Source organism: Anastrepha obliqua, chromosome 3 (assembly GCF_027943255.1).
Source record: "Anastrepha obliqua isolate idAnaObli1 chromosome 3, idAnaObli1_1.0, whole genome shotgun sequence".
In the NCBI taxonomy this organism is placed as follows: domain Eukaryota; kingdom Metazoa; phylum Arthropoda; class Insecta; order Diptera; family Tephritidae; genus Anastrepha; species Anastrepha obliqua.
The window spans coordinates 36131172-36158341 of NC_072894.1; the positions used below are offsets into that span (position 1 = coordinate 36131172).

At 36.3% G+C, this 27170-nt stretch overlaps 1 protein-coding gene across 3 annotated transcripts in view; it reads left to right on the forward strand.

Annotated features, from left to right (window-relative positions):
- The window catches only part of LOC129242980 (rho guanine nucleotide exchange factor 19), a 136191-nt gene that overhangs the window by 48682 nt on the left and 60339 nt on the right, over positions 1-27170 (forward strand). The window lies entirely within an intron of this gene.

A 27170-nucleotide genomic window follows, 5' to 3' on the forward strand; every position in this document is an offset into this window, starting at 1 on the left:
TGCTTCAATTTCTTTCTGCAGAAGCTGTCTGGAGGACGAGGTGGAGGCATTTTAGCACCTTCTTCCGATCTGGCTTGTTTTTGTAGGGCATAGATTTAGACATTTGGGATCTCATTTTCTTGCTCCATCTGTGGATATTGTGGGTTTGAATAGGACATACCTGATGAAATGCATCAGTCGCGAACGTAATTGGCCACTGTTGGTCGTCATCTTCTAATCCAAAGCTCCTTCTTCGCATTTCCACCTGTTTGATTATTTTCCTTCTACTTTGAACTTAGGAGTTATTTTTGACGCAAAGTTCTCTTTTACTTGAGAAATAGTATCGTTTGTAAGGCACAGCAGTACAGAATTTACGAGTCCTTATTTCATGGGGAGACCTCACCACGCCTTTCATATAATTCGAGTTGAACGTATCCTAAAAGTTTTCATTGGCTTTGCTTTAGGTTCCCTTCGTTTTCATAGGTTCATATCCTCCTCATACTATTCCACTTATAGATACCTGTTTATCAGCTTGAAATCTCTGCGGTCTCGGCGATCTATTTTGTTATTATCATTCATCTTTAATATTATTCGAGGTGTTCGTTCTCTAACTTCATGCTCCGTCTAGAACGTTTCATAATTTAGATTTTTTCCATATTGGCTTTATAAGAACTTTGCATGCGATGAATGCACTCATCATAAGAACTCTGATCGAATTCAATACTTTTACAAATGTTTTCAGATGGGCTTTGCTTCCTCTAAACACTCTTTCATTAAACTTCTTATTTGTGGTTATAAATAATTTTATTTTGCGCTATTTTGTTACATTTTTTTCTTACGTATTAAAGTTATTATTATATCTTTTCTTAAAGCACCTGTATAGTTGGTAAGATAATTTGTGTTCTTTGCCTAATTTTTACTTCAATATCCTGCATGCCAAAATATTAAACAAAATAATTTGTATCAAACAACAAACAACAACAGCGCATAAACAACATTTTTCTATTAATTTAATTTATCTTTATTAACATGTGGCAACTTCAGGTCAACAACTGTCTGTGTGAATTTCCTGCATTATACTCCTAAAGCCACAGAAAAAGTCGATTAATTTGTCGGAAATATTTCGACCATGATTGAACGCTGAGTTGCACACTGTTTTGCGACATTTTAATCTTTGTTATGCTATGTCTACTTAAGTTTTTTCAAATTAAATGTTTATAATAAACTGTCAATTCGCTGATATTCATAATTGTTTAGGTTAGGTTAGGTTTAGCAGCCGCATCGCACATAGAGACAGCGATGCCACTTAAACCGCGAAATGGGTCCGTTGTGAGCCGTAGAGGCTGGGTTACATTTCCCTTTCCATATTGAACCATCTTGAGCTTTTGACAAAGCGTAAGGTTGTTAATATCTTAAGTGCATAGATTATCTATATTCTTTAAGAAGTAGGATCTTAAATATCGCTAGCCAGAAGCAGGGCTAGAGCCGGGCAAAGGCAAAAAAGGTGTTGAATTGTTTCCAACTCCTTCTCATACCTGCAGCTACGACAGAAATGATGCATGTAAATGCCTAACCTCCTTGCATGATTTTCTGTGAGACAATGTCCTGTGAGGGCGCCTACTAAAATCCTAATTTGAAGTCTACTCAATTTTATAATATTCTTGGACAGACGTAGACTAAGCCTTGGCAATGTTTGTCTAGCAATTTCACCGGTATTTACACTAATCCATCTTTGATTTACAAAACTGATTAGTGCGTCCTTAATAAGAAGCTTACAAGTTGCGAGAGGTACCCTCATAAAATTACAAATAGGTTAATAATTGTTTAAGAAGCTACAAAAAGGTGAGGTCTCAAAAAGTGCCTCCGCTTTTTGTGTTTAAGAAAAGTCAGCAATCCCGTACTTTTCACTATCAATCCATTTATGCTGGCGCAAAAATGTGAGTAGCAAATTTGTTAGAGTGAAATTATTTTTTATGCTTAAGAAAACTTTCGATTTCGAACTAAAATTTAATTACTTGACGTACACAAACCAGAAACTCATCAATTCTACTGCATATTTATTGCGCTCGTAGCAATGCTAAGCTTTCCAAAATTTCGCCCTGCTGCATTTGTTGTTTTTAATATTTATGTGTGTGCATGTGTGCATATATTTATAGTTTAATCTCTTTTGCTTAGGTTTTTGATTTCAATTTTTACTAAATTCTGTATACGATATGTATTTCTTCTTCGTGTATATATGTATGTATATGTATACTTCCATTGATCACCTCTCGCTCACGATACAGTTGCCGCGCATCTAAATGCAAATTAATTCGAATGGTTGATTGTACGAATATGTGAGAATTTCACAGTTAATAACGTAGCTAAAACTGAATAACTTAATAACTTATGTGTGTATGTATATGGATGTATATATGTTTGCCACCAACGGCACACAGCAATGAGACTAAACCAAAGGCCTCGTCTAAGCACCACTTTAGTTTTAAAGGAGAATTAGTATGACTCTGAATTGCTTTTTAAGTAAATGACTAGGCAGTGTTTGGGCTATGCGGTGCATGCGGCGCACATTTATAACTTTCACATTTTAAATTATTTAGATTTACATTGGAACTAAGTGGAACTCGCACCAAATGGTATGAACAGAAATATCTTAATAGGTGCATTGGCTTTATAATTGTAGTTTTTTTTAATGTTAAAAGAACTATTTTTAGCTGAACATTTGGACCAAAAACTTAAGAAATTAATTAAAGCTATTCTCCCACATCATTAAGCTTCTGAAGTCTATGCAAAATGAGCATCTGATAAGTCAGCGCATTGTGAAAAATGTCACCAACTTAATTAAGTTACTGAAATAGTCGTTGGCTAGTGTGGCAAAGTGACAATGACAATCACTGCTGATTAAATTTAGTATGTGACTTTAGTATAGTTATGTGTCTTCAGAACGTGAGATAATGCCGGAAACTAGAAGTCATAGTTGAAGCTGCTGTTGATTGTTAATTCTTGCATTTTTATGCATACTGGGAAATATATGTGGGAAATATAATCTAGATTCTTCGACTAAAATTGTAAAGGCTTATACAGGGTAGTCCATATAGTGGCTCTTTTTATCATACGCAATTTTGATAGTGACAGCTCTTTCAATCTCTGGAAATCGTGAGAACACGTCAACATCACATCGCCACGTAACGAAATTAATCATTTACCCAAAGCAGTAATTTGCACGGATAGCAAATCAGTCATTTACTCCCTAATGAACACAATGAAGAAGACGCACTCATCTCTTGTAACCGGAGCAAATTATTAAAAAATAGCGACCGCATAAAACTCATGTGGCTTCCATGCCATGCAGGCATAAAAGAGAACAATCTAGCGGCCGAACGGGCTAAACTCGCTGGGAAGGAACCACTTATAACTTTCGACTATATGTCGAGAAAAGACGTATACACATTTATACCTATATCACATGCACTATAATGCACAAATGGTCACTTGGGGATCCTCCTCCCACCATTATATCGCAAATAATCCAAACAGGATAAATCGAAACTACCCATTAAATTGCCGTTGCAACGATATCAAATCATTTGTCCGCCTTCGCCACACATTCATGCCTTTTCAATGGTTCCAGCCCTCCATGCTGTCAACACTGTCACTCATCATCTTTAACGGTCTGCCATCTACTCGGCGGCTGTCCACATTTTGATCAAATCAGGAAAAATATCTTCCAAAACCAAATACCTTCTACACTGTTAAGAACTACTTCCTCAGAAAATATATCAAAAATGTCAGAATTTCTAGTTAAATCATAATTAAAAAAATTGATTTGATGTTTGCTCCTCTAACATAGTTGCTATATTTTTACCATAGTTTTAATTAATTAAGTTTGCTAGTCTCACTTTTACATGTAAGACCTCTAAGCTCACTATCTATTACTTTTACATCAGCGAGCCGAAGGTCCTGTCAGCCAGTGCTTCTATATATAATATGAGGGCTGATAGGGCTACTAATGCAAACTTATTTCCAAAGCCAATCTTGCGTAGCCCAAGCGATGCATTTGTTAAAAGAAGTCACAGAAATCACTATTCAGTCGAAGCGGATTTTCATCTCAGCGGCTCTGCTGGCAAGCAAAACTGGTAACTGAAAAACACGCACAAATGCAAACTCAGAGAGGGACAGTTTGTGCGGCTCATTAGCTAATTTTTCTTTGCAAATATTACCGGATAGGTCATCTCGGCTAACAGTGAGCTCCAGGGAGACATGCTACAAACTTTTTTGTGGCTGGAAATTGAAAACATGGGTTATGACGGTCTTTGGCTTTAGCAGAATGACACGCAATGAAATATAACCAATATCACAATTAATCAAATTCCTCTGTGAATGCCCTGCCCTATGGAAGAACAGAATGTTAACCCTGGGCCAACCGCAATTCGAGAGTCTCGAACGACTGTTTGGCTTAGACGTTAACAACCTAATAAGGTTCTTAAATCGCACAGACTGGATATAGTCAGGCCATGATTAACCGTTAAACAAGTTGGTAACGAGGATGTGGCAACAAAATGGTGCGGAAGCGCTAGTTGGATTCTGGAAGAATCACCACTTTAACCAGCCAACCAACCAACCCTCAGGGATCGATGTTATACGAGCAATGCATTAACGATTCAGGCCCTTAAGGCGAATATCGAACAAGCCATTTGTGAGATAGTGCCAGAAAACCTCCCTTTATAAACTGCGTTAAGAGGATGCGCTACTGCGAAGCCAGCCGAGGCAGCCACATAATGAAATCGCATTCCATAAATAATGGCAATATTTATTCTTTCGAATAAAATAAAAAAAATACATAATTGGTGCTTCTGTTAGGTGTTTGGCTGAGCTGCTCCTCTTATTTGAGGAGTGCGTCTTGGAATCGTTCCACAAATAAAGGGGCCTAGCATTATCGGTAAGTCGACTATGAACGGCAAATGATTTTTATGAGGGGCTTTTTTATGGCAGAAATAAACTCGGAGGTTTGCCATTGCTATTAGAAAAATCTTGTTCTAATATTTTGCTATTTCACATACCAAGATTCGAACCTACGCATTCCCGAATGAAGTCACCAATCGGCTACGGCGGTCAAATAATCTAATAATATATCAAAGCGCATTCATTACAGGTGATGGCACTGGACCAACAACAACTATTTGTACATTGAAATGTTGCGACAGACGAAAATATAAAAGAAAAAGAAAAGGACGAACTGCGTTGAACAGCCTACATGCATTTGAAGCTAGAAACATACGACGATAGTGCGAATGTGACGGCTTTTCGGAATTTAATTTTGTGCTGGCATGCGAATGTACACGGGGAAAGAAAAAAAAATCAGCTGGTCTACTGATATCACCTTTGTTTTGAATTCGCCTTGTAATATACCGATAAACAATTTATGTTTTTTAATTTTTTTGAATTAAAAAAAAGGAACAGTATTCTGGGAAACTATATATGGGTAGCCCATAACCCGTATAGTGAAAGTAAACGAAAATACATACAATTAATTAGAAAATCTAGAAAATAAACAGAAAGTTTTTTCATTTGTTCTGAGCAAAGCAAAACATCAACTGCTAAGCATTTATGTTTAATTTTTGCAGCTAGATTCGAGTGTCATGCCTTTTATTTGCTCAACTAGACACTTTTACTTCTTTTCACATTTGCCAATACCTACGTGTTTTTTTTCTACAAAGAATTTCTCTTAGCGAGTATGTGTCAAAATCGTAAAGCATCGAAGTGAGAGTTATTCATTACTTGTATATTTGTGCATACATACGTACATATGAATTAGCAAATTTCACTTTATTTTACCTCGAACAATTAATTTACCCTTCAGCTCAAAACTTTCCATTTTTACCTGCAAGCGTTTGATTTGCTGCAACTCGTAATGATTTCAGAAGTAAATAGATGCAGCGCGAAGATAAATTATTTTGAAAAGTGCACATTCACTTAATTATAATAGGGCTTGCGTTACTTTTTACTTAGTACAAAATTAAGCATCCAATTTTTTTTTCATAACTTCTTTTACTAAATAAAACAAAACGATTCGGTTTATTACTTTATTTAATTCAATGATAACAACCTTACTGATTAGATTTACAGGGTAAAATAACAAAAACTTAAGAACTAAAATTAAATAAATAGTTTATTTGACAAATAATAATTGACTTAAATAGAGGCATTGGCATCGCAAAATCAAGATCAGCACTTCAAGGAAGTCGATAAACTCTACAAGTCCTCTTGTACGAGCGGTGAAATTAAAGTAATTGGAATAATCTGCATAAAATGGATTATATGAGCGAAGTACTCTATTAGGAACATTGAAACTTAATTGGCCGAGTAGATCTGAACAGTCAAACATTAAGCTTGGAACAAGTCGTCGGAGCTCAAGTGATAACACATTGATAAGCATTCAACTAACTCTTTTCTATGCAAGGGACTATCAAAGTGTAATGCTGGAAACAGTTACCGACGTAAACGCAGTCCCTTGTCAGCTGTTAATATCAAACTATTGAGAACGCCATGTAAATGAAAATTTTCTTCCTTCCGTATCGTAGATTTTATCGCAGGATTTTTGAAAATTCTCGTAGAACCCTGTCAGCTGATTGCTCTCTCACCACACAGTCTTGCCAAGCAGAAATCATTTACAAAACAAACTTAAAAAATTATAATTTTTATTAAAATAACTTAAAAGCACTCTTGAATAATGTTAATTATAGCCAAATGGACTATTTGCATTTGCTGGTTTTTGGCTTTGTTTTATTAAACAATGAAAAATTATAACTGTCAACGCGGATGTGTGAAAAAATGTGTAAACAAAAATATCAATGGCAACATTGTGTAGATACAACCAAACACATACATATACTAACCGATGTATTTTGTAAATATGTAACTAAAAGAACGCAGTTGTTCTCTACGGGATGAGTTTTGCTCAGTTTTGTGCTCGTAAGGGGCTGCGGTAAGGGACTACGTACGTCGGCCACTATTTTCAGCATAAAGGTTGAAGAGCAAAACGGACAAACTTCCGTTGAACTCTTTCAATTCTGAGAGAATGTGGGGAATACATCGGATCCCAGATGACGGTGGCATACTCCAACTTCGAACGGACTAAAGCATGGGGTCTTTAAAATCACTAGCATAAAAAAAAAATTCCTGCATAGCGTTGCAAAAAAGCTAAGTTGGCATATGCCTTCGGAATAATAGAGTTAATATGAATAATGAACGTAAAATTTTGAAAACGTACAAAGGATTTTTCAAAATACGCCCCTCGATGTACATGTAAAAATTCAGATGCTGCAAATTTGATAATTTTTATTCGAAATACGGATTTTATATGAAAAAGAACATCATTTATCACGAATTTCGCGATGTATTGTTTTTAAAAGTCGACCATTTTCATAATAATTTTCAATAATTTTAATGCTCAGTTTTATCATTAGTCATGGTTAAAATTGCTTATCTGTCCACTTCACTAATGTCAAAAATGACATAAAAAAGTAACGTCTACGGACTATTCACTACTGTTATCTAGGCGTCACTTTTGAAATACTCTTTATAATTGACGTTTACATCTTCCGCTAGGTGTCTGGTCGAGCTTCTCTTCTAATTTGCGGTGTGCCTTCGTGTTGTTCCCTAAAAAACGAACCTAGAGTTGTATGCCGTCTCCGAGCGGCGTAATTGTTTTTTATGGGATTGTTTTTTCATGGTAGAAATGCATTCAAAAGTTTGTCACTGTCTGCAATTCGAAAACAAACATGTTTTATCATTGATGTTGCCTGCCTGCTGTGGCACGAGTAATTGCGGCTTTGTTACTCGGCGTGTATGCCCCTATACAATTATTAAAATTCGGTTGAGTTAAATTCATGTGATTTTTTCCTCATAATTTAATTTCATTCACTATTTTAATATTTGGAGTTTTAGTTTTTATATCAACTTTTGGCATAGCTCTTTGTTAACCTTGGCCTGCCCGCATCTCGACTTTTTTCGTACTCCTCACCCCAAGGTTTTTGATGTCCTCCTCTTGTTCGTCGGCCCATCTTGTTCTTAATCTTCCTCTTGTTCTAGTGTTGAATGCTCTGGCTTCTTCAATTTTCTTCTAGCCCCGATGGGGCATAGTCATGGGCATAGACGAATTAACTTCAACCTTCTATCTGTATTGGAAAGTTAAAACTATTAATTAATCATATTTATAGCTACGCAATCCAACTTAAAGGGTTATATACAGTTAGAAGGCCGAAAAAAAGCGAATTTTCCAGAATTTTTTCTAAGAAAACTTTTAAACTTATTGATTGAAATTTGTACACATATTATGTTATCTTTTAATTGTTTTAACTGTTGTTCGAGAAAAACGCGTTTAAAGTTTGAAAAGCACTTTCAAACACTACGAAACGCCTTCTCAAATTTGCGTGTAACTTCGAAAATATTCTCCGGAGCAATATTAAATTTTCTGTGTGTATTCTTAAATATATGTATAGGTATTAAGAAAATAAAATAAAAAGAATCGATTTTTTAAAAATTCTAATTGTATATAACCTCTTAAATGAGCATTTTTCAAAATATTAATACTTTAAAGGAGAGTCGTAATAAAGTCCAAACGGCAGAGGAGAAGCTCTTTTAGTACAGCAGTACCTACACTCGAATATTTACTCCGTATCAAAGCAGCGGAAATCGAAAGTTTAATCTCTCTGTTGCAAGTGAGCTGAGAAAATTATTCAATTAATATACCAAAGAGTGTGAACCTTCTTTATTATACTTCTCATGCCAAATTGTTCAATGGCTAATAACAATGACAAATTAAATTAGAATTCATAGCATTTTTATATTATGGATTTTTTACTCATACACATGTGACAAAAGTGTGTGACAAGTGTCAAGCTAAGACATATGCAAATTTGTGCATTTTGTTTGTGCAATGCAAGCACAGTACAATCCGGGTAGAGTGAACTAACGAAGGCTTGTTCAGTCAAGCAAGGTTGTTTAAATCAAATGCAACTCAAACATTATTGGAATACTATTTTGGGGAAAAAGAAATACATTATTTTTTCGGTAGATGGCTGTAGTGATCGATATCTCGTAAAGTATCGCTCAACCAATTTAAATTTTATGCTTCAGCTGTGAGTTACAGAATATTAACGATGAAAGTCAACAAAGGGAAAATTTGGCACATTTTACAGTTTTTCTTTGATAAAGACGAAAATGCAAGCCAGGCCGCGGAGATTGCGAACTGTGTGGGAGAATTGTGGTGTCGATACTGTAACATCTAATTACGTGCAATTTTGGTTTCTTCGATTCCGTTCAGGCATTTTTTATATTAAAGAAAATGTCGATAATGTCTAAAATGTTGATAAAATCACAGAAATTATTGAAGATTACCCGCATGTTAGGAGTCGCAGTATAGCCCAAGGGCTGCAGATCGACAATAAAACAGTTTTAAATCATTTGCGCAAAAATTGTATGCAAAAATAATGGATTTCTTTTCCCCCAAACTTATATTAACTGTTTCCCCCCAAAAAAATTCATTAATATTATTGTGTTCCTTTTTGCCTCTAAGATACTGCTTTACAGATTCATCTCTTAAATTCGAAGGGCAACTAGACATAAAATTATCAAGAAAGTTCATATTTTCTTCAGCCCACTCGATAGTTTTGTCAAAGGCTGTAATGGATTTTGATGCCATTATACATTATGTTTTATTTTATTGTATTATGTTTTTTTTTTATTCAATTATTAATTTTAGTTCACTCTACTCAGTACAAAAGAAATTTTGTGTTCACTCTACAGAAAACTCAATCCAAGAAATTTTGTGCTGTCACGATCGAGGAGTTTAGCTTAGTCGCGGTACATGCAAGCCTGATTGTACTGTAATATGACTTATCAATTTGTAATGTTAAATGGGTTTATAAATTCAATGACATTACTACATCCGCTCCACCTCATTGATGTACATTTGCATGTGTGTGTGGCATATTCAACAAACCTGAGAAATGTGTGCCAAATAGTGATAATACAAATAAATAAATATTATATTACCAAAAACGATGTTGAGTAAATAATTTCCGACAACAAAAAAATGCATATTGTTTGATAAGCTACTACGCAAAGTCTACAACTTTCTCCAAACATAAATCCGAATATGCATCTTCACACGTTCATACTTACATACGAAAATTTTGGTATCTAATGCCCATATGGTACCATATCTGTTTAATAACTTTGTGATAATGCGCAGAATGGATACAAAAAATCAAATAAGATTCTCCTTCACGCCACTCCGATAGTTTGCCATTTCTCTGTCAAGATAATTTCACAATAAAACGCACAGACCAAAAAGAGGCGCGAATATTGAACTCACAAATACATATGAAAGAGATAATCAGATGCTTGTGCTCGTATGTGTAAATAAACAAACAAATGCCACACCTGCATAAAATTTTCGAATACGGCTCATTTGGACGCTTGTGAAATTGTGATCCACTGCTAAACGGGTATAAACTTAAGTATGGAGTTTTATGTTTTGATGCGAGTGTTGGTATAAAATGAAAAAAGGTTTTTACATATGTACATAACTCAAGAGTAGGAAATTAAATGAAAATATATACAGATCTGAGAATAACCCATAAAAAATTAACACAGCCAATAAATGAAAAAAAGAATATCCAGTACAATAAGAAGGTTATTTCTTGTGACTGATTTAAACGAAGGCGACTTCAAATAAAATTTTATACAATGTGTATATTTAAAATCATAGTAACAATAAAAACAATGAGTATAGCTAAATAATATTTGTTAAATTTGCATACATATTTAATTGGTTATTGTGCAACTGGTATAATTCTAATCACTCACGAACTAGTATCACTTCTTCCAACAAATACCAGTTCATCAACTAGGATGTTGCGAGGTTTATGCATACATCTTGTTCAAAAAGTCAACTGATTCAGTTCTCTTATTTATTTGTAAGATTACCACATCTGTTATTAACGTTCCTACCAAAAGTTTATCGCCAGTGTTTCACCTTTGTAACAACTACGTCGTTTTGAGTAAAGGTATCTACCATGTTTTCGATTACTACAGTTTTAAAATTGATCGATTCAAAAACCATTACGGGAACGCGTTTCAACAGCCGAAAAAAAGTAATGGAAAAATCGAAGAAAATAAAGTCCCAGCAATATCTGGGAAGCTGGATCAAACGCGTTGCAATTGATGGGGAGTACTTTGCGGGCGATCATATCACTTTTCAGCAATAAGTTTGCATTTTGAATTTTCTGAATAATTTCCGATAACTTTTGGATCGAGATGTTTTATATGTATGCTTTTTACCAAACAATCATTACTTGTCCATAGTTGGCTGGGCCGTTATTTGATTGATGATTGATGACACTTAAATGTGTTAAAGCAGGTGTAGAGGTTGATGGCTTTGTTGTGTACGATTAACAAAAATCAGTATTCTTTAGCAGCTAGTCAAAGCTGACGATGCTTTTTATTATTAATAATGATGGGGGGGAAGGAGTCACTCGAATAAGACTAAAACAAATGTATCTCTATTCATACAAAAATTAGCGAAAGCACGTGCCTTTTCGACACTTTGGTTCTGAACGAGTGAAAAAAGGGAGAATACAGAAGGGCGTACCATGAAAAGAATAAAGTAGTATTATTAACTATTATTTATTATAAATTGATTTACATATACATATGCATATATTTGAATATCTTAATATTATACAATAGCAATAAATACGTAAAATTAACATAAAACATAAAAAAACTAAATCCCAAAGGCTTGTGTCAAGTTCTGTATGGAGAAAGTGCGAATGGGGTGGGGTTAGGTTATACAAGGTGGCGCAAAAAGAATCACTTTAATGAAAGATTTATAAGTTTTGCAAATGGCGTCATATGCCAATCGTATTAGACACTTGTGAAGTATACAGCTTCAGCATATAGTACAGACAAACAATTAATGGAGCGCGTTAAAGTGAATATAAAGATTTCCAAAGTCTCAAACTAATTTTTTTTTATTTAGTTAAAGTTATTCAAAACCAAAATTTATGATTAATTTGGCGTCACCTTGTATACCTTGGACGAATAATTAAATTTGTATATTATGATACCATCGTAAAGGGAAAGGGGAAGTGGGAAAGAATAATATAAAATAGCGGAATTCAATGATGATAGATTTACCAGGTAACTGGTTAAAAACAAAATTGTGCGAGCAATGTCCCGGGGCATTCGGTAACCAAATTCTGCACGATAATTTTCCACACATTCACTCATTCGTCCAGTCCGTCGTTGTTTAGACGGAATCATAAGTAACATTTTATTGATTTTTTTTGGTTAGTTGTTAGTGGTAACACATTCTTAGTTTTTTCGTAAATAAACCGATTCTTAACCACGTCAGACGTCAGACCATCAGCTGATTCTGTCAAATTCGCTGAGAGCTGTTATTTACCTCACCTTCTCAAGTTTTTTAACTATATTATGTGGAAAATATTTTGCAGAATTTAGTACCGGAGCAATTCTAGGTATGTCCAAAATACTTGGGTCACGTGACATGGAATCACTCTCCACTTTTTATGAATTTTTGACAGCGATACAGACTTTATCATCGAAAAGAGTGTATATATGTATATTCCACTTTAATATTTAGACCTCAATCTAATCATCACGGAATTTGTAACATTTTTGATGTACAGATTATGTTAATCTCCCTCTCTTTTTCGCTACCTCTATTTTTTCCTATATTGATAGTATATTTCCTGAGTGATGCGATCAGCTCTAATTTATTATCCTACACTACTTTATTATTTATTATTATCATAAATTGATTATTTATTACGAACTCATTGACTAAGGGTGGGGTTAAGACAGAAGCATATGCCGATGACTTGGGCCTAATGGTATTGGGACCGCAGTATTGGCATCACTGGAGCATGTAAAACTTGTCCCAGTGCTGCCCTGAATGTCGTTTTGCACTTACTTCCCATCGACTTTTACGTTATTTCTATCGTTGCTCAAAGTGCAATCAGTTTCAAGGAGGTTGGCCTCTAGAGGCACTTTCTCAAGGGACGTGGTATCATTTTTGGGCAGTTGACAACGTATTTCTCTGAACTTCGGAACTGGAGCTTGAGGATCGTGCTAGGGCAATCTTTCCAAACATGAATGAAGACTCCAAGATGGAGTAGTGAGTCGGAGCGGGGGTTTTCTCTAAATCAGCCAATTTATCTATCTCCTTTAAACTGCTAGTGTTTTTCCGGCAGAAGTCTTTGCGATCCTGCAGGCATGCAACATGCTTAGGGAATGTTGGACCAAGGGAGATACTAACACTTCCTCCGATAGTCAGGCCGTGATCAAGGATCTGACGACGCCATGGTGCAGAATCAAACTATTAAATTCCGGTAAGAAGAAGATCAAATCTCTTGGATGTACAGGTAACATTTCTCTGATCTGGGTTCCAGGACATAGGATCATAGAGAGAAATGAAATTGCTGATGAGCTTGCCAAGAAGGGAACTGAATTGGTCTCCCGATCATCGGCATCCCCCTGATACTTGGTAAAGGGGAACTGCAAATTATTTCTCAAGAGAGCGCAGGAAAGATGGAGCTCCATGTAATATTTCGAAAACCCTTTGGCCCCAGTACAATATACGGAGACTCAGAAAGTCCTTTGGATTCCTCGCCATTAAATTTCCAAACTCGTAGCTGTGTTTACCGGTCACTGGACGATCGGCATACACGCGGAAAAGCTAGGTTAACCATTTAACTTCCATTGCAGAAGCTTCAAGGACCTTTCAGAGAAGAAGACAATTGAGCACCTTCTCGGTAAATGTTCGGATTTGGCAGCTAGACAATTAAGGTCACTGGGTGCTCCTTTTTTCAACAGCCTGGGACAGTGCGCCAATCTAAATCCTATCAATCTTCTTTATTACATCAATAGCTCTGGCTGGCTGTAGATATCATAACGGCGCATTTATCGAAACGGCGCTTTAGTGATTTTCGGGGAGTGCCACTGTGAACCATTTCACCTACCTACCTGCCTACGAACTTATATTCTTATGCGAAGTTTTGGATTGGTCAAAGGTACATATATGTGTGTATTTATGGTATATCCGTTGATCTGAAGGTAGTTAGTTACCCATGTATAAGTATTTACATTATACGTAAAAATATAAGTAATATAAATACAAACATTATGAATTCCCTGTAGGAAAATCGATTGATTTCGAAATGTTGCGCTTCTACACATTTTCCCCCAATACTAGGCACACATGGAAAACGTGCTTGTATATATAATCAGTTTGTTGTAGGTGATTCCCTATGCTTATATGGTAAGGTAAACCAATGATTTCAACTTCATTCAGAATTGATGTGTTAGTCTGGTTTCTGGTTCAAAGGATCCGACATGTTGAATTCAAAGGTTGGAAGTCTCGATCGATTTGATATCAAAGTACGCACAATCACGGTTGGTGTAATTTATCGGCAGTCACTTCTACTCTGTTAGGTTTTGTTGGTATTCGGTACTGTTCAAAATAATTCTAGAAAAAGTCAATATAAATCTGTTTGGTTTTGGTCGCCAAACGTCTAGTAAAATGGCGACTCATCATTTTCAATACAGGTTTTCCCTGCCGGCATCCAGTGTCTACTCATACATACAAATCAGAAGTCAGAATAAAGCATAAGGATTTATACAATACGAATATAATGTGACGTTGCTGTTTGTATGAGTTGAAAATCAAATATGTACTTATAAATATTTTATTCATCTCGTTTGACGTATTTATGGTCAGCATTTTTTGTTAAGCTTTTGAATAACTTTGCTGCTCATTAAAATTTGCTTAAAAATATGGCTCAACTTAAAGAGAAACTTATAAAATGGTGATAAATATTGTAGAATGCCCAAGACTTGGCACCTTTTTTGATTGTTTTTTTTTTTTTGTTTTTGTTTATGAGCTTCAAAATATAGGCCACTTTTTCAACTATATCCAAAGAGCGCTAGAGAGCTTATTGTATTTGCCTATGTAGCTATCGATGAAGCTTTCGTTCTTTTCAAAGTCACACAATTTTCAAAACAATGGCTAAACGTAATAGTTTTACCCGCGTCAACGATGAACTATTGAACCGTGTTCACGCTTTGCATTCCTAACAATTTACCTGTCACAGCCTGAGAGCTTCACACAAGTCTATCAACCCACATACTTGTGATTATATGCTCGCCACTACTATGGTTTCCAAGCCGTGACTAGTTGAAAGAAGGCGGGTGAAAACGAATAAATATGTTGCTTGTTTGTATTCGTATGTATGTGAGTAGTCTGAACGCGACTGCCGGTTCTTTTCATTTTAGTCTCGCAAGCCAAATGGGCTCACCGCTCGGCTAATTGCGATGCCTAACAAGAAAGCGTATAATTTAATAAGTCCACAACGGCTTGAGCGGTGCTCCTGTTCTACTGGGTGTGCGGGATGCTGTTAACTGGTAGACTGGCTTATTTGTCTAAATGGTGGGTTGGTGGGGAATTTTCGCTTTGTTTGCATTGCGAAACGGTCACAGAACTCTTTTTGCTATTTCTCTTTCTTTAGCCGTTTGCTTTCATGCAGCTTTTCTAACTACTTATATATTTACATATATCCGAGTACGTATGTATGTGCAATTTTACAAATATTTTACTTTAGCGGGTATGTTTTCAAAAAATAAAAAAATGAAAGAAAGAAATAACAAACAAGAATTAGTTTGCTAGAAGAAAAAAGCTATCTAATTCCTGTTGGCGGTAGCAAATTTCTGGTTTATTGTTGGTGAAAGTTATCGTTTGCCATTGAATTTTCGTTCACGAATACTCGATAGGCACATCAAGTGGAGGAACCTGTTTATATTCGCACTGATGGTGCATGTACAGGTATTTGATTGATTATTTCCCATTTTGATTTGTTATTGCAACAAATATTCATTTATGATAAGGAACGTATTTGATGATTAAATTTGTTGGAAAGTGCAAAAGTAGTATTGTGGATACTGGAGGGTAATAATTTTGTGCTATTATTAGGTTGGCTGGCTGAAAGCCATCAAATAAACCTATTGATCGTTAGTGTTACCAGATGAAGCTAGACCCTTACGTTTCTTTGTAGTAGACATCTTGTAATACGTCTGCGTCTTTTGCGATTCTAAGTAAACTTTGGAGCTTTATCCCCGAGAGATATTCATTTCATTCGGGTTCTAGCAAATGCAGGGCAAGAACATAGAAGGTGTTCTAGCGTTTCCCTCTCTTCTAATATAGTTCATTGCAAAATCTGCAGCTATCGTTGTTTGTAACTCCTATCTTGTAATGCGTGCGCCGCTAGCAAATTGTGGCCTGTCAGCATACCTACGATAGTTCTGCTTTCTTTTCTAGACAGAACTAGTACGAATCGGACGTATTTATCTGCACTCTGTGTACAAATGATTTTCGCGGTTTTGCAAGTGGCTAGATTATTTCACCTTCTATCTATCCGTATTTTCATATTCACAGCGATGACGTTGAATACCATATTTAAAGGTTTCAGTATGTCGTTGTCTTGTTCGAATTGTCTGTAAACAGCGCTTTTGGCAATCTCATCTACAATTTCGTTTCCTGCCCTATGTCCGGGTACCCAATAGATATGCAACCGTTTGTCTGCGGCTAATCTCTCTATGCGAGTCATTAACTGCGAGTAGCCAGAGAAGTGGCGTTAGAATAGCACCCTGTGTCGTATCCTCGCACGCTACTTTAGTGAGTTTAGCTTCATCCCAATCCGCCCTTATTATCCTTCAACCTAAGAGGTGCTATTATTAGTTCGGGGAAAAATAAATTCATTATTTTTGCGTAAAATTCTTGTGTGTTTTAAAACTGTTTTATGGACCATCTTTAGCTCCTGGGCGATGCTGTGCTGGCACTACTAGTCAACTTCGATAATTTCTGTTATTCTCGACATTCTCGACATTATTGAAATTTTCCTTAACGTCCATAATACCTGAACGGAGTCGACGAAACCAAAATTGCACGTAATTAGCTATTACAATGTCGGCATCACAAACCCCGTTCCCAATTTTAGTGGCCTGGCTTGCATATTCGCTTTTATCAAAGAAAAATGTAAAATGTACCGAGGTTTCTCTTTCCATACAGGGTGTTAGTAACTCACAACTGAATGAAACAAAAAACCGTAAAATGATTTTTTAGTATGAAATGTCATCTCGACAACGAGCATAAACTTTAAATAGTTTGATCTAAACTTTACGAGATATCGATGACTACAACCAACCCTCTTTTTATTCCTGTCATCCCTGTTGGGACATAGGACCTCTACAAAACGCTTCCAACGATCACGATCCTTCGCGATGACTTTGACTTCTTTGAAAGATTTACCTGCAGCCTTAAGTTTTTTTTTCGACAGTTCTCTTCCAAGTGCTCCTAGGACGTCCCTTAGTTCTACTGCCTTGCGGGTTCCAATCGAGTGCTTGCCTGCATGTTTCTGTGGGGTCCTTTCGGGGAGTATGGCTAATCCACACCCACTTCCTCTGCTTTATTTCAGGAATGGATGTGTAACTGCTTACAATTCGCCCAAACTCTCTGTTGTTAATTGTTCTGGGCTAGCAAATCCGCATTTGTTGACAAAAACTTGCGAGCAGCTCTGCCATGACCTAGGTCCCACAGCCATACAAAAGGACCGATTTTACATTTGAATTGAAAACACGCAGCTTTGTATGTGTAAAAATCATTGTAGAATTTCATATTTTGTTCAGTTTGGCAAACGCGCTTCGAGCTTTTGCGATTCTGCATTGTATGTCGTCTGCTGTACTTCCGTCCGTAAAAATTACAATTCCCAGGTAGTTGAAGTTGTTGACGTTTTGTATGCTGAAATTCATAACGCTAAAGCTACTGCTTGGAGCCGCGACTTTACTTTAAGCGATTTAGTTTTTTTCCATTAGTCTTCAGCCCGACTTTCTTGATTCTTCCACCAAAACGTCAAACTTCTTTTGCATGTCGAAGTGCATTGCTGATAATAGGTAGATGTCATCGACGTAATCTAGGTCTTCAAGGTGTTCGCTATTCGCACTATTGTATGCCTCTGCAGCATCTGGCTACAGATCTTGAAAGCACGTCATCAAGAACGATTAGGAATAGCAAAGGAGAAATCAGGCAATCAGGCAACCACGCCGAACACCAGATATAGAGTTAAAGGTGGACGATAGACTTCCATTATGTTGAACCGTGCCTTTGAAGCTATCGTACGGGGCTTTAATGAGCTGGATGATTTTCAGCTCAATGTCTCACGTCGTGTGCTGTCGAGACGGTATTTTAGTCGACGAAAACGAGGAGTAACACAGCTCTCCATTCTGTCGAATGCTCAACAATTATTCTTAACGTGTTAATTTGGCCGACACAAGAATAGTGTGGTGAGAACTCCGCTTGTTGCCTATGTATTGTGATCTCGAGCTTTTTGTTTATGCGATCCAGAAGTATTCTTGTAAAAACTTTCGATGGGATAGATAGCCCCTATAGTTTCGGCACTCATTTAGAGCTCCCTTTTTGGGCCTCTATCCTCATCTCATATTAAAAAAAAATAGAGTGAAGTATTTTGTGGGACAGGCTCTCAGCATTTTTGCTGTGATTCCATTATATCCCTCCTTATTGTTTTTGAGGGTCAGTTTAGCATCCCTAAATTCTCGAAAAGTTGAAGGTTGCAAAGCCAAAGAGCAACTTCTGCCTTTTATGGTATGGGAGAGACGTCTAGTAGGCGACGGCTTGACAGGCGGAGGATCATTGTCTAGGTTAATTAGAGACCGCGTTTGTCTTTTATTGTCGATGCTTATCTCTTGTCAGCTCACGGGTGGTATCGTAAAGTAACTTCATGTTCTTCGAGGCAGCTGCATGTCCTGCTGTCGTTATCTCCCTTACATGAATTTTGACTTCTTTGATCAACTTATTGAACCTTCTTCCTGTGCCATTTTTTTGAGCTCGTGCTTTTACCAAATTCCTAGTACATATAGATCTACCGAGAAAATAATGGATTTCTTTTCACCACACTAATATATTTCAAGAAACTTTGTTCAAATTACTCTTTGCTCTAATATCATTTCCTTTTTGAATAACTTTTTTACTAAATAAACCTGATTGATTGACCTTTACGCGCCCCACTGCTTGTTTGTTTGCTTACTGCAGCTGTCTACTTTACAAGTGTCAAATATGGTTGATGTACAACGCCATTTGCAAAAAATATAAATCTACCGATAGGCTGATTAATTTTGTGCCACCTTGTATAACACACATAAATTAAAAAAATACTTCCGCTAAGGCAATTGCCATCGGGGATTTTTGGAGGGAATACATTTTTAAAGAAAGCACTAAATCGAATTTATGTCACACATACCACTGCAAATAGTGGTTTTTGTTTGCCTTAATAAAGGTATGTGTGCATTGAAGTCTGTTTGTAAGTATGTATGCATTCATAAGCTTCAAGAATTTCATTGTTTTCAATTTACTACGTGACACATGCAAATAAAAAACAATCGAGATATACGTGATCAGAGAACACGTAAATAACACTGTGCAACTAGCTTGGAGTTTTGTGTACATCTTTCTCGCATTTCAAATATATTTCTAAAGAGCTCAGATATATTCTTAGGTCACTTAAGTCACCTCATTTCAAAAGCAAATGTGAAAAACTATCCACTCAAAGTTTTTCGGAAATCGGGCTATACTTATTCAACCACAAAATGTTTACAAGATTTTAAAATAACTTTAAAAAACTAAAAGTTTTCTACAAATCACTTTAAGAAATTATTTAGAGAAAAAATGAAACATATTTTTTAAAACCCTCTTATTTAGTTCGTGTAATTAAAGGGCACTTCCAAAGGCGCGCTTAGATGCTGTTTTCAAATAAAGCATATACAAATTTAGATTCCTTAAGGTTTCACAATTTTTATTCAAAATACGGCTTTTAACAATTATGTTTGAAAAATTACATTATTTAAATGTCCACCACGTCTACAGATAAAATCCGCCAAACAGGCGATTCATGAATGCTTAACTGTTGAGAACGTCGAGATGTCGAAGTTGAAGGTTGTTCAGCAACACTTTGCACTACATCAGCAATATTCTCAACAGAACGTCCAGCTTTTGGTATGCCACATCTTTTTCTACCCTCAACAGCACCAGTTTCTTGAATTTTTCCATGAACTTTTGAATTGTTAACTCTTTCGGACGAAGTTTTCGATATTTTGTTCTTAAAGATGGACCATTTCAATAATTTAAGGCGTTTTTCTATAGTGTAAAATTGTACATCTGCTTGACAAATGTCAAAGATGGCAGAACAAAAAAGACGTACCGTCTCGGAATTATTCACTACTGACATCTCAGTACTCTCACTTTGGAAAGACCCTTCGCTATACGCTGAAAGGAGAATTATTTATTGCAAAATTTACAAACTTGTTAATTTGCCTTATTTTTTAATCTAACGAAGCTGTTAGGAATTATCTACTTTTGTGGTAGTTGGTATTTTTTGTTCGAAGACTAGTGTACACGAGTGAGACTTAAACAAATAAAAATTATTCACACATACTTTGTAAAAAAATAGATATTCTTTTTTAAATTCTTACGCACAAAAGATCCATTTTGAGGTACATTTGCATGCTGCCACATTCAACGCTGCTTACCATGGATTGATAAGTACTTAAATGTAAAATGTATGTAGATATGCAGGTGTGTGTACGTTATTGACGTATCGCGTAACTTAATTGGCATGAATTGTTATTCAGGTGGCTTTTAATGAGATATACGTATACGTGAGTACGTGCTGGCATCATTTCTATTTGCACAGATGTTGCCATTTTTTTATTTAAAATATTAGTTGGGGCTAAAAAAAACCATCGCTAATCGTTCGCAATTTTTTTATTTACCTGTTTAGATCAAACTAAAACCTAACAAATTAATCACTATTCATAAACTTCCACCAACTCGGTAAAATACCTGGGAAAAGATCAACTTATATAAATCATTCTATGTATTAAATTATTAATTAATTATAAATTAAATTAATAAATTTAATAAAATTAATATTTTTATTTAATTTTATTAAATTTATTAATTTGTTTCTTTTTAATTTTATTAACATGCGAGCTAAAAACCCTTTGAGCTGACTTGTGTTTATAATCTATTCAAAAGAAAAAATGATATCTGAGTTAGAGAACAGCCGCTCTTTAATGTATAAGTATAACCACCAAAAATAATCTGTCCCTAAGGCATGCGCGAAAGGGAGAACTTCTTACTGTTTCAAAATCAGGACGTTAACAGACGGACTAACTTGGATATCTGCAAACTAACTAAACAAACGTGACCCGATTTCAACAAATCCAGAACTGACGAGTTGTTAAGAATGCCACCAGCAGACATATTCAGAATTACGTCAATAATAAACGGCTACTCGCGTTTGCCAGACCATGCCAGGAAGATGTGGGGACCACGCAACAATAGATGTAGAAGCTGCAATCAAGAAGAAAGAAACAGTTTTTCTCTATGCCCAAGTCAGGATGCTCTACGACATAGAATGCTGGGGGAATTCTCGATGGTCAACTTGAAAGAAATTGCAGAAAAGAAAATAGACGACAAAGGCAGATTTATAGTTAAACCAAAATGGTTCGACTTATAAAAAGTAGCAGTTTTACAAGTGGTGTATCGAAATTGGATATTTTGTGCTTATTGGATTTGGGTTATTTCAATAGGACAACAAATTGCATTTGTCGTGTACAATACAATTTCTCTACAAAGGGCCTTCGCTGACGGCTCGTATTGTCAGCGTAGCGCTACCGACAAAATGTACTCGAGAGACGCAATGAAGTCAGCACTGTTGTACAGAAGTGAAACATGGCTTGCCTCTAACACCATTTCACAGAGGTTACAATATTTCTTCCACAAATGCTTCCGCATCATCTATAGAATATTCTAGCCGAACAACATCAGCAACGACGCGCTGTGGAGATGAACAGAGGTCGCGGTCGGCCAAAGATTACTTGGAGAAGGTCGATGTTGCGCGACCTAGCAGATGCCGACATCACAGGGGACGGCGCAAAAACAACAGACCACAAGCTTGTACGTTGGAAGAGTCTTGTCAAGGTCCTATGCTCCTGAGCGGAGTGAATAAGGATATAAAAAATAAATGATTTTAAAAGTTTGTATTGACAAACAATAAATAAAATAAGGATAGCATTATAGATAACTTTTATAGTGAGAGTTTTTCACATTCACATGCCGAGCAAAGCTCATACACACATACATACATAGTGCTTTCCAATAACAGGTACTATAGGTGAATGGATTGCGCTATCGAGAGATGTTTAACGATTTTTTATTACCGTAATTGGATGGTATTGATCGGGACAACGTTTATTTTCAACAAGACGGTGCTACGTGCCACACAAGCAACGAAACCATTGATATTTTACAGGAAATGTTTCGCGACCGTGTTATCTCTCGAAGAGGTGATCACAATTGGCCACCGAGATCTTGTGATTTAATACCTTGTGACTTTATTTCTTTGGGGCCACGTGAAAGAGAAGATCTACGCCAACGGCCCAGGGTCGATTCAAGACCTCAAAGATGGAATTCGTTAGGCTATCGAGGACATAGGGCAGCCACTTTGCAATTCGGTTGTCGTGGTGCTCATTTGACTGATGTTATTTTCCACTATTAACGGCATACCTTCCTCTTCATAATGATATAAACATCCGATCATTTATATCAAAAAATAGAATTTTTCTTTGAATATCAATATAACAACTCTTACTCGAAAACCCTATATAACAGATAGAATTTTTAAATTAAGTTCAATTCTTTTTAAGGGAAACCAACTAATCTTATTTATTACCTTCAGTGAGGCAAATATAGGCCGATCTTTCAAAACGAAGAAGTGGATAATATACAAGCGGAATTTACTCATTGACCTTTTTATTTACTCAATCCTTTGGAAGCTGATGCGCATTTGACTGGAATGGCTTCACATGTTATCACATGGATATCACAGTTTCTATACAACTGTATAACATAGCTAAGGGATGCATTCACCTTATACATAAAAAAGTTTACAGACAATTTTCGTGTTAAAACCAAAGGCCGTTCAGTATGATATCTTCAATTTCAGCCTAATCATAGCCTCATAGCTCTACAACAAAAATTATCTTTCCAGCAGCATTTTCAGTTCAAAAAAGACCACGTACATCCTTTCTTGGGTGTTTGGCCGAGCTAGGAGGAGGAGCTTTTTGGTGTGCGTCTTGATGTTGTTCCACAAATGGAGGGACCTACAGCTTCAAGCCGTCTCCGAACGGCAGATATTTTTTTTATGAAGAGCATTTTTCATGGCAGAAATAGACTCGGAGGTTTGCCATTGTCTGCCGAGGGACGACCGCTGTGTAATGTTCTAATACTATTCTAAAAATCCCACAAAATTGCCTCTTTTCGAGGGCAGTTTTTTTTTCTAAATGGAAAAATGTCGTTAATTAACTGGGAAGCAATAACGAAGTACTAAAGTTGGTTGTTTGTCTTTAATTCCTGAGTTATTTTAGTTGCGTAAGCGAATAACCTGATACGTTTGTAGAACATTTTGATCAGTCTGATGCGTAAATATTGGACTATTGAGATCGAAGGCCCGTTGATGTTCCTGGATTGAGTTGTAGACTTTTAAAAAAGTTGACGACATGAATCTCAGTATTTATTGATTTAGAGTAGCTCAGTAGTTGTCACGAGGGTTAACAGTGTAAAAAAAGGAAATGGGTTTCCACACTTGGGCGAACAGCTCACAGAGAAAGTTGATGCGGTTTTTGTATCGGATCCGTATCTTCAATGCAGCTTGGACACATTGCCAATTTATATCAAGAAGACAATTAAAAGTAAAATGCAAAAATGTGGCTAATCAGAGTTTCCACAGTCAATGCACCCAGAGGTGAGCTACAAAATATGTTTACAAAGACTTCTGTTTAAAGCTGATGTAATCGTTTAATGGCAATTAGTATTATTCAATAATTACACTCGTATGTGTTAAGAGTTCAATCAATGGAAACATAAATATACGTTAAAACAATATCAATAACTGTTGTATGTATGTATATTCGTATCGAAAATAATTCACACATTGCATACCAAAGAGTTAGGTAGTGTTTCGCCTTTTCGATCAGCACCACATTGCCAAACTGCAGTGACGGCCATTGACCAATATGTAGTAAGGCAATAACAACAATACTGGCATGAAGCCATGAAATTTATATATTATTATATACTTTGAATACTAATTAATAGCAATCAGTATAATAAAAATATGTACGGTTTCATATAGAAATTAAAACTACAAATATTTTCGTGCCTAGGGGGTATAGTTATAGTATAGTTACTGTTTAGGTTTTTTTTAACTAAAAGTCTGCAATGACTTATAGTTTTTCTGTTTCTTCAAAATGTACACATAAACAACAAATCTTCACGCTTTCGTGTTGTTTATGTACGAAAAACCCAATTACGAGCGCATTTTTATTGGACGACAATTTAGTTATTAGTCCGTTTTATGTAATGCAGTAATTCTATTACCTTATTTAAGTCGCATTGAATCGTCTTTGTAGCTTGTTTTTCATCAAAGCACAAATTAACAATAAGAAAAGAAAAATAAAAAATATCCATAAAAAAATAATTGAAAATTTCGGCTATTTCGAATAGCCATCAAAACGGAAGATATAACAAAATAGTACTCCATAGAAAATTACGAGCAAACTAGTTGTGTAATGAAATAAATATCTCAAACTCTATGTTGCAGACAGACCGTACTACATTCAGGTACATATATGTATGTGTGTATGTAAAGGGTTTTTAATAAAAGGTATTATTTTGATATTCAAATAAAAATGTTATTTTTTAATATATATGATCGGATGTTTATTTCATTATAAAGAGGAAGGTATGCCGTTAGTAGTGGGAAATAACATCAGGCAAATGACCACCACGACCACGCTTTCAGGACAATATCCTTTTCATGAAATTTTCCATAACCGAATTGCAAAGTGACTGCCCTATTTCCTCGATAGCCTCACGAATTCCATCTTTGAAGTCTTGAATCAACGCTGGACTGTTGGCCGTTGGCGTAAATCTTCTCTTTCACGTGGCCCCAAAGAAATAAAGTCACAAGGTGTTAAATCGCAAGATCTCGGTGTCCAATTGTGATTACCTCTTCGAGAGATAACACGGTCCGGAAACGTTTGCCGTAAAAAATCAATGGTTTCGTTGCTTGTGTGGCACGTAGCACCGTCTTGTTGAAAATAAACGTTGTCCAAATCAATACCATCCAATTCCGGCCATAAAAAATCGTTAATCATTTATCGATAGTGCAATTCATTCCAAAATAACATCTGTTATTGGAAAACTCTTTATTATACCATTTATGCTTATGTAGGAATTTCTTAAATAGTACAAATCTCCACAATTTTCAACTTTCAACTCATAGAAAGACTTCCTTGGCGCTTACACCCTTTATTTGGGGGTTTGGCCGATGTCCTCCTCCACTTCCAAACGGCAGATGATTTATGGCAGAAATACTCCTGGAGGTTTGCCATTGACGGCCACGTTGCGACCGCAACTTTTTGTATCATTTGGTGTTTCAAACTCGAGCACTACCAAACGTTAGTCACACACCAACTCATTCGGCTCCAGCGGTCGTATATATAGTATACTATACATATATTAGGTATATATTGAGAATGGCCTAAATATTGCAGGCATTTGCTCAGTGGACCTTGGCGAAAGGCCTTCTTTGTGCTTTGAGAGTGACCTATTCTTACTTACTTACTTTATTGGCCGTAACAACCCGTTACGACAGGTGTCTCTGTTTTCCGTACACCTTTTTTAGTTTCTTAAGCCAAAAGAAGCCAGGTCATCTTCAATGCGGGCCTTCCACCGGACACGAGGACGTCCTCATCGTCGTCGAACGCCAATTGCCATTTCAAATACCTTCTTCGCCGAAGCAGTTCCTTCTATACGGACGACATGACCCTGCTGCAGGGTGACTCGTTTGAATATGTCAATAACGCCGTAAAGCTCATACAGCTCGTGGGTCAGAAATCTCGCGAAATGCTTTCCTCTCAAAAATTCCAAGGGCGGCTGCATCTGATTGTTTGATTATCTAGGCTTCAGCGCCATAGAGAAGCACCGGGATGATGAGCGTCTTGTAGAGTGTTGTTTTCATTCACCGACAGAGGGTTTTACTACTCAATTATTCACTAAAGTAGCACCTGTTGGCAAGAGTTATCCTTGGCTTGCTTTCAAGACTGAGACCGTTGTTGCTGGTAATAGCGGAGAAAAGATAAATGAAGCCTTTCCCTACACCGAATTTATAGTTGTCAACTTCGATCTGTGGTTCAAGACGCCGCGTTTCCGTGCAGGATGCCTTGGTTTTACCTTTGTTTACCATCAAACCCAATCGCACGGACTCATTTTCAATAGCCGTGAACATGGCGATGCTTAAATATCCTAATCAACTTGTTGGCCGACCGCTCCTTGGCACATTAAGGCGGTCGGACGTAGAGAGTGTAACATGTGTCACGCAGTCTCCAAACTCACTTAATGCCGCTGTACACTAGCTTTCCCAAAGCCTCTGGAGCTCGATTAAACTAGAAGTCTCTTTGATAAAGCGTTAAAGGTCCGATAGGTTGAACTACATGAGATCAAATACTCTAAGGGCGAAACTGTATAAATCTGGTTCGTATTTATATCAGTCGCGTCTTCTTCTAGTCACAGATACACAATGAAATAAACCCAGTTATTAAGCTCAAAACTGTTTCTGAAACCATATTTGTCCCACTTCGGCAGAAACTTTGTCTTCCAAAGTCTAAGTTTTTTCATAAAAACTTTATCCGAAAATCAAAAAAAAATTACATCAAAGATGCTAAAAGAGAATCTCAACCTTGGGGGTAGACGTTATTGTTTCCGTATAAATCCTGTAATTTTATAAGAAGAGGACTAGATAAAACAAAACTTTGGTTGATAATCATGTCTTATTTATATAGCTAGGCACCTTCAATAAACTCTTGAACTCCTTAACTTGCTTAAATGTACCTAAATAGGCTTTGCCATATTTTGCTTCTATTAAAAAGTTGAGACACTAACTTTTGAACTCATATTAAAATATGTACACAGATATGTA